Genomic DNA, 20372 nt, shown 5'->3' on the forward strand with positions numbered 1-20372 from the left:
GTGAATGTTACACGCGTTACAAGTGTTTACTAACCAGCCTGTGACAGCCTGAATAAGAATATGGAATATTTACAGGGCTAATGACCTGTTTCATAAGCCCTTTAAATACTCAGACTTTGTTAAGATGTTAAGAATAGTATGATAGAAACCGTTTGCGCGGTTTTCCAGTCAAACACTAATCTTCAACCGTCCATTTTTCATCAAGTAGCCCATTACAGGCTTTCAAAAATTGCCATAGCGGACGGTATTTCACGTCCACAAGGCGGGGTATTGGTAAAGTTTTCAACTAGCAATAATCGCACCTCGGATAGACCTCATTGGTTACGATATCGCCACTGCGCAAAGTTAAATAAATCGTCGGAAGGTGGACTACTTATAGCTGACCTTAGTGCTTTCATGAGTGCATTGGGAACGCTTGTGGCGCCATCTAGAGTTAACGCTGAGAGCTAATACCGCGTAAAAGAATTCTCCTTGAATAGATTCGGCAGTCATTATTTATGTTTAATTGATATTTTACTCATTAATTACCAGTTATTTTATGATTTTGAAAGTTTATATGTAATTAATTTTATTAAAAACATATAATTCGAAAAAATTACTTGGTAAATACCACTATGATTAAAAAGTATATAGATTATAAAAATACATTATATAAGACCCAGTTTGAAATCTGTACAATCCGGATTTGACATAATAATGAATCAAATATAAAAAAAGGAGCTTTTATATTTTCTTACGATAAATATTAACGGATTAAAAATCAGGGATTTTTGGAGCTTATGAGAGAAAATTCCTTACTAAGAAAATTCCCAGAAATTTACACTGAAATAAAAATAATACCTTAACGGTGGTATTACACTTTAATAGAATTAGTTATATCATTCAGACAAAAATTATAATATCGTAAATAATTACATAAAAATGTGTATAATTACAATATTACATTTAAACTGATTTTATTTAAATTTATATTAATATTATGGAAAGTGTTGTTTTTAATTGACATGCATATAGGGTACAGAGCTACATTTATTGACTAAAAATATGATTTTAAGATCTGTTTAATTATTTTTACACATGGAATATTGTAGGTACTTTTATTTTATTGTTTAAAACTCTTATCCGCGCCCCAATGGTGCTTAAGGCACTGCATTATATGAACGCAGTGTTATCTTGGTCGTTAACACATGAAGGAAAAGTGATCAGCCCTCCACTTCAGGTACCAGTCCAGGGTAATATTGAATAAATATTATAGTGAAAAAACACTTATATTTATTTAACCCCCACTGGGAATCGAACTCGGGACCTCCAGAACGGTAGATGAGCGTATTGATCATTACACCACGGAGGCGGTAGGTACTTAGACCAAGAATATTTACGAAAATACTATGTAAAAGTAACCAATATTAATATAATTAACCCAGCGGTTTTAAAACTTTTTTGGTGACAGAACCCCTTTGAAACTCTTTTAAATGTTACATTATATTTTACAGGGCTTTAAAATAACCAAAAAATGTTTTTTTTTATCATTAAATGAAAATCACATCATTTATTGTCGAGCTGTGGTCCTGTGGTTAGTGTCGTGGACTTTTAAGTCAAAGTTTCTCGGTTCGAACCCACTCTACTACAATTTGATACCTATTTCTAATAATGAGCCGCTTAGGCTCACAGAAGTAGTGTGGAATTTAAATGTTTGTGTAAATAATAAAAACACGAATATTTCTCTTTTTAAAAAAAAGTAAATTATATAAGTACTACTGATTCTACAATTGTACCTTAGAACGAGGCTGCTTGAACATTGATGTGTTACTTGAGCCCAGTACAAAAAAATATTTAGATCGAGGTATCGATCGTCAGGAAAACAATGAATCATGTCGATACGTTCATTATGGTAGACCAAATAGAGATTTTTTTGTACTGGGCTCAAGTAACACATCAAAGTTCAAGTAGTCCCATTCTACGGTATATAAAATAACACAAAATAACAATACTGATTCCTCTGGGTATTAATAAAAACTGTTTCACTTTGTGGTTATATTTAACCAATTTTAATTTAAGTTTTTTAAAAAATCTTGGCAAAACCATGTGGAACCCTAGGGATCTGCGGAGCACACTTTGAGAACAACGTGTCCAACCAACAAATCTGACTTTTCACAGTCGTTAGAAAAATCTCTATGAAGAAAATACTGATGTGAATATTTTTTCTCAAATACATTTTTAAGTCGAGCAAAGGGTTAATGAAGGTACTTGTAGAAACCAACGGCAGAGTTGGGGGAATGGATATGAAACCCAGCCTGTGAAGCCGCAGGGTATAGCCATTCTTTTCTTGCACTATTCATTATTTACACAGGGCCGAATTATCCAAAAATATGCATATTATATATAAGAAATAAGCATATATATATATATATATATATATATATATATATATATATATATATATATATATATATATATATATATCAGTGGCGGTACTTCCCTAGAAGCCCAAAAGCCCGGCTTGCCTAACAACTCCAAATAAAAATGACTAAATCTTGACCAAATGATTAAAAACACATAATTAATGTATGACTGTTTTTAAATTATCGCGCGCTTATATGATTATTAAACACTATGCATGCCATTATGGTTATGGTTGATATCTGAGGAAGATATTTTATTACAGTGAACATTTTCTTTATTTAAAGGTGATGACTATACCTTACAAAAGTAACATGTATGCATATTTTTACAATGATTACAATACATTGTTTATATTAATTATACTTTCTGAGTGCTTACTATACTGGAAATGATTGAGGTGAAGATATTATAGGTACATCATGTATTCACGAATGTGAAAAATAATGGGCTTGCCTTACTGGTAAACCCTAGGCACGCCAATGATATATATATATATATATATATATATATATATATATCATTATATCATATATATATATATATATGATATAATGATTATATCATATATATATATATATATATATATATATATATATATATATATATATATATATATATATATATATATATATATATATATATATATATATATATATATATATATACATATATAAGGTCCCGGGCTCGATTCCCTGGGGGGAGGGGTTAAAATGAATGTAAGTAATTTTTCACTTTCATATTTATTTAATATTATCCTGGATTGGTACCTGAAGCGGTGGGCTGATTACCTTTCCTTCATGTGTGAACGATCAAGATAACACTGCGATTTTGTGATGCAGTGTCCTATGCACCATCGGGTGCAGATAAAGGTTTTAATAAGAAATAACAATAAACAGGTGAAAATACTTAAATTGTTTGTATTTTCATTTGTTTATGAGATTATCAGTAGGTACTTCTCGAAAGTCGTTTTTACATTAAAAAACTCAAAAAAGTGGTCTTTTTTGTATTTCAATCATTATATTATTCTAAAGAGTAAATACTAAATTATTTCAAAGTAAAAGTCATTTTTTAATTCGATTGATCTGACGTGATGTTTATTTAATAATATTTTTCTTATATCCTGAGTTCACCCCTTGAAGCGCTCTGCAGTCATCGGAATAAGTAAAAAGACACCTTTTCATAGTTCATTCTTCCACTGGAGCAGCGGTCGGCAAACTCATTAGTCAACAGAGTATAACCAAATATCCACAGTACAGTTGAGGTTAATTATATTGAAATCTATGTTTTTTAAATATTATAATGTGGCCCTAAAACATTATAGGGATGTGAGCTTAAGAGCGGCATTGATAATACAGGGTGGCACAATGGGTATTGAAATTTTTCTGAAAAACTTTACTAAATAAAAAAACGACCAAAGTCAAAAACTTAAGTAATTTGACATTTCAACAAAGATGAAGAAGAATATGGACATCTGGGTATTTATATTACACTTATCAACCTGGACCGGTGGTTTTACCAGGGACATGTAAATTAATTTCATAACACCTTTCCCCCCCCACATTTTTTCAATGGAAGCGCCATCTGTTGTACGTTATGTACAACAACACACGCAATACTAAAAATTCCCATGGTAGACAGCATGCCTCTTGACAGCTGCTGTCACTTATTATTGTTTTCGATTGCATTGTAGTTTGATAGATTTTAAAGATTTTCATTGTTATTTTTTTCTTTTTAATATGACTGAGCCACAACCATGCGTGGCCGGATATAGCTAGTTATAAATAAACGCGTTTAAGTAGGTCAAATACGCTTAAAAATAGACCCAATGATTCTATTTTTATTTCTTTATTACGTGTATTATCAAAGACTTTGAAAGAACAATTAATGTCAAGAAAAAGCAATTATTTTTTTCATCTCCGAATCATGTAAACATCAAATGTGGTTTGTAATGAGCTTTGCGTACTCTTTTGAGGTCGTATTTTTGTGAAATTGTTATGGCAGGATAATTGATAACCCACAACTTAATTTTCTTTAAACCAAGGTTATATTTAGCGTCATTGATTTTTTTTCTTTAAACACCGTTTGAATATTGTAAAAATTAGTTTCTCTTATAAATAAATATATGGTTATGAAAAAAAAAATTGAAAGGTGACGAGTAAAGCAAATATAAAAATTAGTTTTAATAAATATTGTATTTAAACATTGTACGTAAATTTTGTCCGCCTCCATAGTGTTGTGGTTAGCGCGCTAGGCTACCATGCGGGAGATGCCGGGTTCGGTTCCCAAGAGGGTCGAAATAAATATTATTGATTTTTCAGTCTAAAATTTATTTAATATGACCCTGGACTGATACCTGAAGTGGAAGGCTGATCACCTTTCCTTCGTTTATTTAACGATCAAGATAACACTGCTTCTATACGATGCAGTACCCTATGCACAATAGGGGTGCGGATAAGGGTTAGAAGAGAAATATCGTAAAAAAATAATTTTATTAATATTTTTTTAAAAATGTACGCAGCACGTCTGGCTTTGGTGAAAGTTACAAGTGATCACTTAGCCAAGCTATGACAGATCATAAGCCTGTAAATACCTAGACTTTCACATTTTTTCCATCGTAAGACATCCAAATCAGGACTTGAAATAACTGAAGTGGCTTTCCAGTTAACCGCTAATCTCCCATCCGTCAGATATTCTCCAAGTAGCCCATTACAGGCTTTCAAAAATTGCCATAGCGGACGGTATTTCACGTCCACAAGGCGGGGTATTGGTAAAGTTTTCAACTAGCAATAATCGCACCTCGGATGAACCTCATTGGTTACGATATCGCCACTGCGCAAAGTTAACCAACTCGTCGGAAGACGGACTACTTATAGCTGACCTTAGTGCTTTCATGAGCGCATTGGGAACGCTTGTGGCGCCATCTAGAGTTAGCGCTGAGGACTAATACTGCGTAAGAGAGTTCCCCATGAATAGATTCGGCAGTCATTATTTATGTTTAAATTAAATTTTATTCCATAATTACCAATTATTTTATGGTTTTGAAAGTTAATCATTTATTTTATTAAAATTACATATGATTCGAAAAAAAACTTGGTAAATACCACTATGATTAAAAAGTATATAGATTATAAAAAAAAATCTTAAATGTTTTTCACAGCACATTTATGAACATAAACATTTTATGAACTTAATAAAATTAAATAATATTTTTTTAACCATTTTTTATATTATAAGTACACTTTAAGCGCATTGGGAACGATTGTGGCGCCATCTAGAGTTAGAGCTGCGAACTAATACCGCGTAAGAGAATTTCTCCATGAATAGATTCGGCACTACCATACTTTGTGGCAATATCTACATATTTATTTATTGAAATTTTACTAAGTAATTAACAATTAGTTCAAAAATACTTGGTAAATACTACGAAATCTATTGTGAAACGTGTTTCGATGCTTTTTGTATGATGAATTATTATAATTTAATTTTGTTCATAAATATGTAATAATTAAAATTTGAAAAGATCGAGAATTTTTTGATTATTTGACGTTTTTTGTAAAAATTCCACTAGAAATCGTTTTATTTTAATTACTGGTATTTTTCAGTTAACACTACAATTTCTTGAAATATATTGTGATACCTGTTTTATGAATATTATGGAAATTAAAAATAAGAGCAGAATATATATCAAATACTTGAGCGTGGTCACTTCAGGAGTCTGCGAGAATGCACGAGGAGATGCATGAATGTGGAAGAAGCGAATATTGTATTCAAATACAAAGTTATGTAGAAAGAAAAGATTGTGTAATGGGATGTGGAAGTAGCTTAATAGTTTTTTTATATTCTATTTTTCACTTTTTTGTCTGAAATTCACATCGGAATCTTTGGCGCTCTAGTATTTTGCTTTTTCTAATTTTGAAGTGAAACCTTTTAAGCTCGTTCGTACAGTCTGTGTACATAAGACATTACAAAACATGTTTGTAACAAAGGCTGCGATTTTTTAATACTTTTCTCGGAGGGAAATGTGGGATTCTAAGATACCGCAGTAATCAACCCATGGTAATGCAAGAAAGTAATCACATAAAGTAAGCGGTAAGAAAAACATGGTGTGTATTTTAGTCATGCTATTGTATATTTTGTACCCTACAGTCGAGGGGAGCTTTTCACTAGTTTACTATAAAAATAATATATATATATATATATATATATATATATATATATATATATATATATATATATATATATATATATATATATATATATATATATATATATATATATATATATATATATATATGTTTAGAAGTATAAACATATATGTATAAATATATCGTAGTCATACAGGAGAAAGTGACCAAGTGCATTTTTTGCAAAAACGTGTTCGTTGACTATTTGATATCTTACTAGCTTTATATTGCCCTTTATAATGACTTGTTCAAAATGACAAAATGCATTGATGTTCATTTTCTTTCCAAGCAAAAGTGACTTAAATGGCCCTCTTGAATATTTAACGTTTAAATATATATATATATATATATATATATATATATATATATATATATATATATATATATATATATATATATATATATATATATATATATATATATATATATATATATATATATATATATATATATATATATATATATATATATATATATATATATATATATATATATACATCTATATCTCCGCACCCGATGGTGCATAGGGCACGGCATCATATAAATAAAGTGTTATCGTGATCGTTAACACATGAAGGAAAGGTGATCAACCCTCCGCTTCAGGTACTAGTCTAGGGTAATATAGAATTAACATTAATGTGAAAACTTTACTTCTATTTATTTGACGTCACACGCCTGGGAATCGAACCTGGAACTTCCAGTAAATATTAGTTAAACGTGACTTCTGTCCTCTTTTTTGCCTTCACTTTGATTATGCTTTTAGTATTAAAATTGAATTTCTCATTACATAACCATTTGGCTAAATGCTGAGATTTCAAACGCTCCCGATATTTGTGAATCCATCAGAGAAAAGCTTCGTTTGATATCCGGTCAATTTAATTTATCTAAACATAACTGCACAAAATGAATTGGATAGAGAGATGGTTGAATGTTTTCTGTTTAAGTTAATTTCCGTAGTGTCATATCAATGTCAGAGCTTTAAAAATAGAACAGCATTCAGACAATTATAAGCTTGCAAGGAAGGTCAGCATATCCATATTACGACTAGTAATGAAAAAATATAGTACCTACAGGGGAAGAAAGGTCAGAGCTTCCATGGGGCTATCAAGGAGCCCTCGAAGGAGGCCTTGCGGAACCCTAAGGCTCCGCGGAGCACACTTTTAGAACCCCTGACCTGGAGCAACTAAGTTAAATCTCCGTACAAAATTCCAACAGGCTGTAAATGGAACCCCATTTGATTTTTTTTATTCATATGTAACTCGTAAATTCACAAAACATCCCAGTGTAGTATGAAGTAACGCGACGGTCACGTATGGTTACAATTCGTAATCATTTACGGAATACGTGCCCAGAAATACTTGGTATAATTTCTTTAAAGTTGATTTATTTCATTCGCATTATATCCATTTTGTTATTTTTTGCGTACATTTTTTAAACAAAGGGACTGCGTACACAATGGACAACGTGCCTATTAAAAAAATGTCGCCAAAACTAATTTTTTCAATATTTTTCCAGTAATCGTTTTTTGAATACTTTCATTTGCCATAAGGGTGTGTGAGGTTTGTAGCTGCTGGTTAATTTGATGCAAAGAAGGTGTTTAGTTACGGTCGTATCTACACAAAACTTGATTTTAGCCCTAAACAGATCATTTTATTCTAGCCCTGCGCGAATTATAAAACACGATACATTTAAAAATATTTATTTGAAACATAAACCCCCAGAAAACGATGGGTTATCGAATTTAGAATATGCTTTTGTGAGAAGGGCTTTAAATATGTTTGTTTAAATAATCAATTATCAACTTTGGTAGGATAAATTACTGACGGCTGGAGAGTAAAGAGTCAAAAGAGCAATTTTGGGCATGTAACTAATTATATTATCTTTTCATCTCACCAATAGATGTCTCTAGTGAAGTTCTAGTGATTCAAAAATAATTTTTCATTATTGGTTTATATTTATAGAATTTCCAAGAATTTGGGTATTGTGGTTGTCAATAATGAGTAGAATTGGTCAATGTTACACGTGTGTAAAGTGATCACTTAAACCAGCCTATGACGGTCGTCAGCCCCGTTAATGCCCAAACTTCCATATTCTTCTTCATCTTTGATGAGATGTCAAAAAATAATATGAAAATAACTCCTGTAATTGGAGATAGTCCAGATTTTGTGAACAGGTATTTGGACACACTCAAAATTTTGTAAATTATATTATCTCTTCTTTTAAACACAATTGTTTTCTTAATAGATAAATAATATCGCATTCCAGCCCAGAAACTTTCATATTTTATCTGATTCTAGTCCTGAATACTTTACCTATTAGTATTTAAAAGCTGTATTTATACATCAATTAAAAATACGTTCCGTGTGCTACATCTTCAGCGACACCTATAATTAAAATTAGTTTTTTTTTAAATATCAAAACCTTATTGAAATGTATAAAAGACGATTTATTTGGTATTCTCGTCCACGCCACTGCAATATTTCGTTTTCACACAATATTTTCCTGTAATCAGCTTTGTGACTTTATTACCGTGCGGCCAACGTGTTAGCGTAAAAACTAAATATGGACAGAAAACCCATCTCGCGCTTCGACCCTCGGGAGGGCATAATAGGACACGTGATTGCGGATACAGCCCTCGCTCGTGGCTCTAGTGGCAACTCAGGACGACAGATCACTCGACAACGCCTACTAGATACGAGGTAAGGGTTTCATTGCCTTGTTATGCTGTGTATGTGTAAGTTGGCTTATTTATGTTACATATTAAACAAAGGTGTCTAAACATAGGTGAATATATATATATATATATATATATATATATATATATATATATATATATATATATATATATATATATATATATATATATATATATATATATATATATATATATATATATATATATATATATATATATTTGTATGATCCAATTTCCAAACATTGTACTTGATTCACTAGAATCGTCACTATAGACATCTATTGGTGAGATGAAGAAGCTTTTTTATTGAGCAGAAACTTTTATACTTGTATGTGAGGTCCGAATCCTGCATTATTATCACATACACGAGAAACGCCAGAAAATGTCCTTTAAATTTTATTATTTTGTATTATAATTTTACCAGATTCTTTATCTACAATATTTGGACACATTCAAAATGTAATAAATTAATAAATTGATTAATATCGAGAAATCTAAAATTTAGAATAAAAAACATCGTCGTGGAGTCACCAATGATTCTTTTACAGAATTCGCAAATTAAATCATGTAAACTAACCACTCATTTGACTCACACACGCTCAAATTATACCATTATATTACATATTATTAGCTCAGTTACATACGAAGGGCAAGTCATAAACAATTTATTAAAGTTAGAAACAAATATTTTTTAAATATTGATTAAACATAAATTAATAGTATGCATTCCAAAATTCTTTACCATTATTGTCTATGATACCATTAAACCAAGTCCCTCCCCTAAAACCCCCCCTCTGGTTATTACCCCACCCACCTCTACATATCGTAGTCATACAGGAGAAAGTGCATTTATTACAAAAACATGATTATTGACTATTTGATATCTTACTAGCTCAATATTGCCCTGTAAAAATCCCAAAGCGATTTTAAATTTGGAAGAACAATATATTGACTTGTTAAAAATGACTAATTGCATTGATGTTTATTTTCTTGCCAAGCAAAAGTGACTTAAATGGCCATCCTGAAGATTTTACGTATTTTTAGTTGGTCACTTTCTCCTGTACGACTATAATATACCTGTATTATTTATTGTTCATTAGTTTTTGTGAGTACCTGTCGATGAAAACAACTGTAGTTTTCAAAACTAGTTGTGTGAAATGAAATAAAACTCAATAATTGATGAAATACAAGTGTTTAATTTTTAAAATAGATCTGTGTTGATAACGATTTCAAACGATTTTTTTATCACTCAGTGTTTCGCAAGACTAAGTTTCCTTTTGTATTGTGTAGTTTTAAATACTTATTTTTTATTATTTACGGTTCTTCGACGTAAAAGATGTCACCCTCACATTTGCGTACTTAATAATGATGGGTTATGAACGTGACGTCGTTAACAGGCTAAGGGGGTTCGTTTTATAAGGGCTGTCTTGCGAAGAGTGACAGAGGAGGAAATTCAATTTCATCCCCCTAGTAAAAACACTTGCCACAATATTGTGCGTCGAGATTCTATTGTACGTTTTCTAGGGATGGAAAGACTGAATTAGGAGATAACTTGTCGAAATCAAGTATTTTTAATACTTGAATGTATTTGAAATAACCTAACCACCGAATCTTATCACTGATTAAATAAAATACACGTGGAAAAAATATAATAAAGTTATTTTATAATATAACCTAACCTAACCTAAACTAAACTAATCTAAACAAGGAGTTAGAATGATCGGTGGGCATGTTTTAGGACAGTGTTCCGCAAACTTTTCCTATTCAAGGTACAACTACCAAATTAAGAAATTTCAGAGGTGCATAATTACCATATTTTGGTAACATATTTAACATATTACCTTTGTTTTATGCGAAATGTGAGCAAATTTTTGGAAGTTCTATATATATAACAATAATAAAACCGTTAACACAGTGTTATCTTGATCGTTTACACACGAAGGAAAGGTGATCAGCCCTTCGCTTTAGGTACCAGTCCAGGGTAATATTCAATAAATATTACAGTGAAAAAATCACTTATATTTATTCGACCCCCCTGGGAATCGAGCCCGGGACCTCCAGAACGGTAGCCGAGCGTGCTGACCATTACACTATGGAGGCAGACAGTTCTATGTATATGGACCAATTAAGAAACATTGTTCCTGAATCACTACAACTTCACTAGAGACATCTATTTGTGAGATGAAAAGAAGCTTTTTATTGAGCTGAAACTCTTATATTAGTATGTGAGGTCCGAATCCTGGATTATAATCACATACATGAGAAACGCCAGAAAATATAATTTTCATTTTTTATTTTTTAGGCTTATAATTTGACCAGTTAATTTATTAGCAATATTTTGAGTGTGTCCAAATACTTGTTCACAAATCTGGATTATTTCCAATACAGGAGTTAATTTTCATATTATTTTATGACATCTCATCATGATGAAAATTAACTCCTATAATTGGAGATTATCCAGATTTTGATTATAGGAGTTAATTTTCATATTATTTTATGACATCTCATCATGATGAAAATTAACTCCTATAATTGGAGATTATCCAGATTTTGATTATAGGAGTTAATTTTCATATTATTTTATGACATCTCTTCATGATGAAAATTAACTCCTATAATTGGAGATTATCCAGATTTTGATTATAGGAGTTAATTTTCATATTATTTTTATGACATCTCATCATGATGAAAATTAACTCCTATAATTGGAGATAATCCAGATTTCTGAACAGGATCTGGACACACTCAAAATGTTGTAAATAGTACCCAATTATACGAATAGCTACTCAAAATTTCTGGCATTCATTTGCAGTAAATCATAAAATAGCATGTGTTGCCAAAAATACTTCTTCTACATGTTTCATGGTGAAGAATTCGTCTCACATCTCAACAAAATGTCATCCATCCTTTTGACCTTTGTGTCCCGTCAAGTTTACAAACAGTGAGTTTAAGTCATGATTAACTGTGGAATGTGAGCGATGCGTGATATTTTGGGAATACACGTTAAAATAATCCGGGTCCAGATCTTGCAAACAAATAAAAAGGGTCTCTGCTAAATAAAAGCTTTCTAAACGCAATAAAAGATGGCTGTTGTGATCAAGAAACGTCATGAGATGGATCATATATCGCTCACTCCTTTCAAGAACGTCATAAATCAAAAAACTTGATTTTTCAGTAATACGTTTTTAAGTTTAAAAATATAACACAATGTACTAAAAATAAATATCAAGGCACTCATTGAACTTTTTACTGTGCAACAGATCTTTTTAGGTAAAACCTGAAAGTTTTTTCTCCATTCGAAAAATATTTAGTATATTTATAAAAATAATTAAACAATACCTTTTCTTCAAAATGCAAAAACAACACTTTCTGCCCTGTAGCGGGTAAATATTAAGTTAAAAATATGCCGGTTTTGCTGGGATATAGTACATTTTCTGGGCATGCTGAAAACATGCACAACTGAAAATTGACGATTTTTGATTTATGACGTTCTTGAAAGGAGTGAGCGATATGTGTAACTTTATTGTTTTAACATTTTGTGTTGTTTATAAGTGTGTGAATAGTACTATGGTTGTGACGTGTAGTATTGTTTGCGTTCTGTTGTAGTTATTGTCCTGAAGAAGAGACGGGTACGTCACAAAACCGGTAGATAAAATCTAATTCAGTTGTTATATACTAACATTTCTATCATTAAAAAAAAACAATAGCTAAAGAGTCACGAAGAACATAAATGCTTTTAAAATAAAAAAATAGTAATAATCTTATTAATTTTTGTTTGTGCCAACTCTAAAATACTTAAATTACGCCAAATCCTCGTAAATATTACATAATTATATTTTGTCATTCTGATATCGGATCCGTGAAAGTTCATAAGAAACTGTCACAAGAGATGGTGTCATACATGGTAAAAATAGTGAAGGACATTGTTATAGTAAACCAAGCTAGGACACAAAATACCAAAGCCTTTTCTAGTGGAACGGAAGGCCTGTTGACGACAATCAACAGTCCAGCTTCTCTTTTTTTTTTTTTTTGTTTTTTTATTTTTTTTTTACAAAAATACATTTTTGAAATACAAAATAGGTAAATATACAGAACATCTTATATATAACGTTTCTACCTCTCTAATAAAGTAGATACTTGTGTTTAGAGAGGGAGTTCGTTTCACATTTATTTTATTTTTATTTTTATAAAGTAAGTAAATTAAAACAAAGTAAATTAAAATTAAAAATAAAAAATTAACGAGGTAAATTAAAATTCTCTTGAGGAGTTTACGTGGTTTCCTTCCGACAATGAGCAAATGCTGATACACTTTTCATTGGTCCACACTAGATTATCCCTCCTTTTCCCAACGTAGATTAAAATAAAACAATTTTTAGGTAAAATCAACAAAAAATCTTTTCGATAATCTATAAACCTTGAACATAATAAGCAAAGTAAAGAATAAATAGATTTCTTATCTAAAAAATAAAAGTATTTTAAGTATCTATCCTTTCAAAGGTTATCTTTTTAATATTTCACTTGAGATTATCGTCCAAACATAATTTCCTAAAACAAGTGTATTCAAATATTTCATATTGTCAACATTCCTGAAATTACGAGATAAGAAAAGGGTCGATTTTGTAATCGATGTAATTAACAGCCCCATAATTAATATTACAGTAATAGAGAAGGTCATAGAGGGATGCTTTTATAGAATACCGAAGGCCTAAGGGCTAAGGCAGTGGTCCTGCACCTTTTTGAAGTCATGAAGCACTTTTGATCATAAGGAAAATTCACGGTACACCAGAACTAAAGATACAAAAATAACTTAATTAAAAATAAAAATATTATTGTTATTTTTTTGACATCTCATCAAAGATGAAGATGAATATGGAAAAAATAATATGAAAATAACTCTTGTAATTGGAAGTAATCCAGATTTTGTGAAAAAGTATTTAGACACACTCAAAATGTTGTAAAATAAAACTGTTTATTTTTTACAGACAAGTTAAAAATATTTTTTTTTTAAAAAATACATAAAAACACAAATGAAATACTCAAATAAATCTTTTTTCAGTGAAAATTATTCAATGTGACACTTGAGATTGTCGGTTTTTACAAATTTCAGCGAGTTTAGGTCTAATATTTCACTCACTCCTTTCATTTTCATATATCAAAAATCGTCAAATTTCAGTTGTGCATGTTTTCGAAATACCTAGAAAATGTACTTTATCTTAGCAAAAGCGGCATATTTTTAACCTAATATTTACCCACTATAGGGCAGAAAGTGTTGTTTTTGCATTTTGATGAAAAGGTATTGTTTAATTATTTTTTTAAATAAACATAATATTTTTCAAATGAAAAAAAAAACATTCAGATTTTACCTTAAAAGATCTATTGCACAGTAAAAAGTTCAATAAGTGGCTTGACATTTATTTTTGATACATTGAATTATCTTTTTAAACTTTAAAAACGATCTCCTGAAAAATCAAGTTTTTTGAAATATGACGTTGTTGAAAGAAGGCTTCTCTCATTCCTTCATCGAAATCGGTTGAAAAGTCAAGGTTCACAAATCAAGTTTCACAAGTCTTTTCAATGAATCTATCATTGATGGAACACCGTCTGTAAAAATTGCTACACATAACTCTCATGATATATTCAATTGTTCAAGTATGATGATATAGCATCAAAGATATATTGACCGCTGTTGTGAGGTGAGCGCACGCAGCATCACTTTGTGAGGGTGCTGCCATCTAGCCATTTTATTTGCAACTCAAATCACATAGTAAATAAGCCAATATTAGATATTCTCAATATTATTAATATATAAAGCATTTACTTTGTGGTTAGTCATTTTTACTTATTTATTTTTTTACAAAAATGTTAATAAAATTAGTATATAACCACTCACCGAGATTTTTACGTCTACCGGTTTCGAGACGTACCCATCTCTTCGTCAGGACAACCACTAACACAGCATGCAAACAATACTACCCTTCACCACCATAGCACCATTTACACACTCAAAACAACACAAAATCTGTGTAGTTTTGAGTGTGTAAATGGTGCTATGGTGGTGAAGGGTAGTATTGTTTGCATGCTGTGTTAGTGATTGTCCTGACGAAGAGACGGGTACGTCTCGAAACCGGTAGACGTAAAAATCTCGGTGAGTGGTTGTATACGAATTTTATCAATATTAGATTTTTGTTTTCATTATTCACGGAGCAATAAGCTCGCAGAGCACCGGTTAAGAACCACTGGGCTAAGGTATTTCGAAATCGATTAAGTATACATTTGTGTTTAATAGAAGAGATAATTACACGCTCGAAATTGCGGTTAGGAAACTTCGCCATCCAACCGTCTATAATTTATCCCACCAAAGCAGATTATTGAATATCTGTATGTACATATTTCTAGGCCTTCTCATAGAAAACATTTTCTAAATACGGTACCTAATCCATCCTTTTATGCGGAGGTTGTTTCACATTTAGTATGTCGCGTTAATTGAAATCGCGAATAAAATGTTCAGTGCTAGAATAGGATAAAATTATTTGAGCTATAATCATATATTATGTTTAGGGCTAGAATGAAATAAAATGTTCAGATCCAACATCAGAGATAAAATATTCATAGGTAAAATCAGCCTAGAATTAACATGTTCTAGCCTAGAATTAAATAAAATCTTCAAGGCTCGAATCATATAAAATGTTTTGAGCTATAATCACATGAAATGTTTAGGGCTAGAATGAAATAAAATGTTCAGATCCAAAATCAGAGATAGAATATTCATGGCTAAAATTAACATGTTCTAGCCTAGAATTAAATAAAATCTTCAAGGCTCGAATCATATAAAATGTTTTGAAACATGAAATTTTTAGGGCTAGAATGAAATAAAATGTTCAGATCTAAAATCAGAGATAAAATATTCATGGCTAAAATCAGCCTAGAATTAACATGTTCTACCATAAAATGAAATAAAATGTTCAAGGCTCGAATCATATAAAATGTGTTGAGTTATAATCAGATAAAATTCTGTAGTAAAATAAAATATTCAATAAAATATATTTTAGAGTTGCACTTCACTTTGTTTGAATTTTAAACATTAATATTGTTAATATTTCACATTTCTTCTTGATGCGATTTTCAGTTGATCTTTGATTATATGAAGGCAAAGTGATCGAAGTGTAATGTAAAATTAAATAAAGGGAATCGTGATAAAACAAATACATTCATTTTGACCCCCCTGAAAAGTGAACCCGGGATCTCTAGCATGGTAGCCTAACAAGGTTACCACTTCATTACGAAAGCAGACTGTAGGTCGCCAAATATATCAAGAATTTTAAAATAAATGAAAAAAAGGGTTTCCTTACAATATTTGATCACCGTACAAAATTGGAAACGCGAATACGAAATCTACGAGGATCTAAGGATTATCGTACGGTGATAATTATTTTGTGTATTCATTTGGAAATGAAGGCATATTAGGAAAAATATTTTGCGGTTGGTTGGACCGTTAAAACGTTTATATAATAGAATGAACTAATAGTTTTAGTTTAGGGAAAAACTTAATATAGGATGTACACGGATCTTCATGAAAAGACTACTTTCCTTGATGGCTATTTATATTTTACCGTTCGTCATTAACGATGAAAAAAAAAACAAAATCTTTAACATAATATTGGTTGGTACGAAGTAAACAAGCGTGAATCCAAAATGTTGAATATTTAAAATATTTTTTATTACATTTGTTATTTCAAAAATGTTTACAACATTTTGAGTGTGTCCAAATACTTGTTCACAAAATCTAATAATAAGAGTTTCGGCTTAAAAAAAGCTTCTTTACATCTCACCAATAGATGTCTCTAGTGAAGTTCTAGTGATTCAAGAACAAGGTTTCTAAATTGGTTCATATATATAGAACTTCCAAGAATTTAAGTAGTGTAGTTGTCAATAATGGGTAGAATTGGTGAATGTTACACGTGTGTAAAGTGATCAATTAAACCAGCCTATGACGGTCAGCAGCCCCGTAAATGCCCAGACTTCCATATTCTTCTTCATCTTTGATGAGATGTCAAAAAATAATATAAAAAAATGTTTAATATAGAAGCCATCATCAAAATAATTAAAAGTCCCTTTTTCATATTTATACTGTTCATACCTAATTTTCGCAAACTGTTATTTTTTATGAACTGGTCATGAAAGTCAAGCTTATGTTACCCTAAAATAAAAAGATTTTTGGTGGATTTGCAATCTGAGCTCAAATATTTCGACCTATTTTAAATAGTAAAATTAATAATATTTGAACCCTCTCAGAGCCGCCTATAATCACTTAAAAATACCGAATAAAAAGAGATAATGTAAATTTAAGGAGACATGAATTAGATTCAATCCATTTCAAGTTTCAGGAACATTAAATCCATTTATAAAATGGATTCTATTACGTCCCATTAATGTTGCACGACTGTAATAAGGGAACATAAATATGAAATAATAATGTTGGAAATATATTTATAGATGGTGACTGTATTAATATAGATATATCAGAGTATCTTGATTATAATTAATATAGATATATCAGAGTATCTTGAGTGTATCTGGATTTTTGTTGATAAATTATGGTTTTACCCCAGTCATGAGTTGTTAAAATGATGATTTAAAATATATATTTTTAAAAAGAATAACCCCCAAAGTCTCTAATTTTAGAGACTTGTATGCAGGTAGGATAGTAAGGATAGGGAAGGTAGATGTTAAAAATACGTCACAAATTCCTAGAACAATTAAAAATATAGTAAATCTTTCTCAAATTTATTTTGTAATTGGAGGGGATCTAACTACTATTTTTTATATCTCAAATATAGACGAAGAACATTATAGAAGTCTGAGTTTTACAGGGCTAACAGTTCGCTAATCCCTTAATAGAAAACAATCACATATACCATATAAAACAATAACGTACATATACAAAAAAATAAATAGAAAAAGTCATTCATTACTTATCGAAGAATTCTATAATAAAATACTAACAAAAACAAACCCAAAATTATCAATATGAGAATGACTAAAGCCTCCTGTGTAATGTCAATGGTAATTTAAAAAAAAAACAGCTCCTACATTCTCTTCATTCTTCAACATTCCAGGACATAACTCTGAAATTAAGACTTAATATATGGTGTTAAATAATGATGCAGAATGCATCGAAATATGTGTCACAATAGATTTAAATGAATAGTGCTGTTTACCAAGCAAAAATAAAATTAAAAATTAGTTTTCTTTTGAGCGTCAATATCAATGGCACTGGAAAATAGTCGAAAAGATACAGTAGGTACTCTTTATCAACGTTCGAGTAAAGCATCTTTTTTATTTATTAAAATTAAACATTTGAATATACCACTTTATCGAGTTTTATTTTTATTTACGACTAGTTTCGAAAACGACAGTTGTTTTCATCTTCTGGTACAAATTAATTAGTTTTAATTTGTACCAGAAGATGAAAATAACTGTCGTTTTCGAAACAAGTCGTAAATAAAATAAAACTCGATAATGTGGTATATTCAAGTGTTAAATTTTAATAAAATAATCATGTCATTCCACAAAGTTCATGCCGAATCAATAAATAATATAAAGCATCTTTCGTGTTTGGAGCAATATATACTGGATATATTGATAAAATGAAGTCTTAAGGCTTTCCAAAGTTTATGCTACCACGGCCAATTTTTTTGGACCTTTCTCCCTGCTTTTAATTTTTAATAGATATATCACACTTATATGGACACGCTTTAAATAATTACTCATTTTCCTAAAAAATATATATATAATTAACAGAATAAAAACAAGGTTTTGTATGTTTGCATCAACAAAACTGAACCAAATTCGAACAAGTACATATATTTGAACATTAATTTTTAATTCAATTACTAACCAATCTAACGGATGAAAATTTAATGTGAACGATGTTGCCGTTTATTGGCTTAAAGTTTTTTTTAATTCTAAATGGAATATATGTATGTATATACACACATACATACATAGAAATAGCATGTATAAAAATGTAAGAAAAACGAAAATAAACATTCATTTACCGAATTATTACCGATGTGTTACAGTATTTATTTCTTGAATGTTTTCCGCAGATACTTTGTGGCACATTTTATAAACTTTATAAAATTAAATAACTTTGTTAAAACCACCTTTTTATTGACACAATTTAACCTACCTATGCCAACTTCCCGCTAAGTTTTGCCAAAAGGAAAATTAGAAGCAGGACCCTCCAACTCTGGAACGATCGTTATTTGAACGAAACCACCGGAAAGGTAACCAAAATGTTCTTACCAACCATTTTCCATGCCTTTGATTTCAGGAGACTGCAGAAACCTGGCTTTGAGCTCACTCAAATCCTTACGGGTCACGGTGGGTTCATGAGCTACCTACATCGTTTCAAGATCTCCGAGATCGACAGCTGTACGTGTGATGATGAGACACCTCAAGATGTCCCTCACCTGTTGATGCTTTGCCCCCTTTTCAGCTTTCAAAGACAACAGCTAGAGGCGCGTTGCAGGAGCCTGGGTGAGGATCTATCCAACATCGAATCCGTGATAGTTCATAAGGAATTGTCACGAGAGGTAGTATCATACATGATAAAAATAGTGAAGGACATTGGTAACATAAACCAAAGTAGGACACAAAATGCCGAACCCTCTTCTAGTGGAACGGAAGGTCTGCTGATGACAGTCAACAGTCCGCCTTCTCCCGAGGAGTTTTACGTGGTTTCCTCCCAGCAATGAGCAAATGCAGAGAAGTTCCTATTTGACCCACACTAGATGATCCCTCCTGTTCCCAACACAGATTCAAATAAAAACATATTTAATTATCTAGAAGAAACAAAAATCCACTAAATGATCTATAAACCTTGTACATAATAAGCAAGGTAAATAATAAATGCAATTCCCATCTAAAAAAAAAAAAAAAACCTACCTAGAATTAATTTATTTGTAGATAAATATTATGGTATGAAATTTTGCAAACTCAAACACATTCTAGAGAGTAAAGAGATTTTGACCTGTCCAAAAAGAAAAATGTATGAATCTTGCATTCTACCAGAGAATACATATGCA

General features: G+C 30.8%; 1 protein-coding gene and 2 non-coding genes across 4 annotated transcripts in view; all 3 read right to left on the reverse strand.

Annotated features, from left to right (window-relative positions):
• The window catches only part of LOC148312713 (uncharacterized), a 163463-nt gene that overhangs the window by 58139 nt on the left and 84952 nt on the right, over positions 1-20372 (reverse strand). The window lies entirely within an intron of this gene.
• Positions 209-347, reverse strand: LOC148312714 (U4 spliceosomal RNA). The gene has a single exon (XR_015838951.1). It is a non-coding gene; the product is annotated as a U4 spliceosomal RNA (small nuclear RNA).
• Positions 5106-5244, reverse strand: LOC148312715 (U4 spliceosomal RNA). Its single transcript, XR_015838949.1, has one exon. It is a non-coding gene; the product is annotated as a U4 spliceosomal RNA (small nuclear RNA).

Source organism: Brachycentrus maculatus, unplaced genomic scaffold (assembly GCF_059751285.1).
Source record: "Brachycentrus maculatus isolate JH-2025_06_01 unplaced genomic scaffold, ASM5975128v1 h1tg000035l, whole genome shotgun sequence".
In the NCBI taxonomy this organism is placed as follows: Eukaryota; Metazoa; Arthropoda; class Insecta; order Trichoptera; family Brachycentridae; genus Brachycentrus; species Brachycentrus maculatus.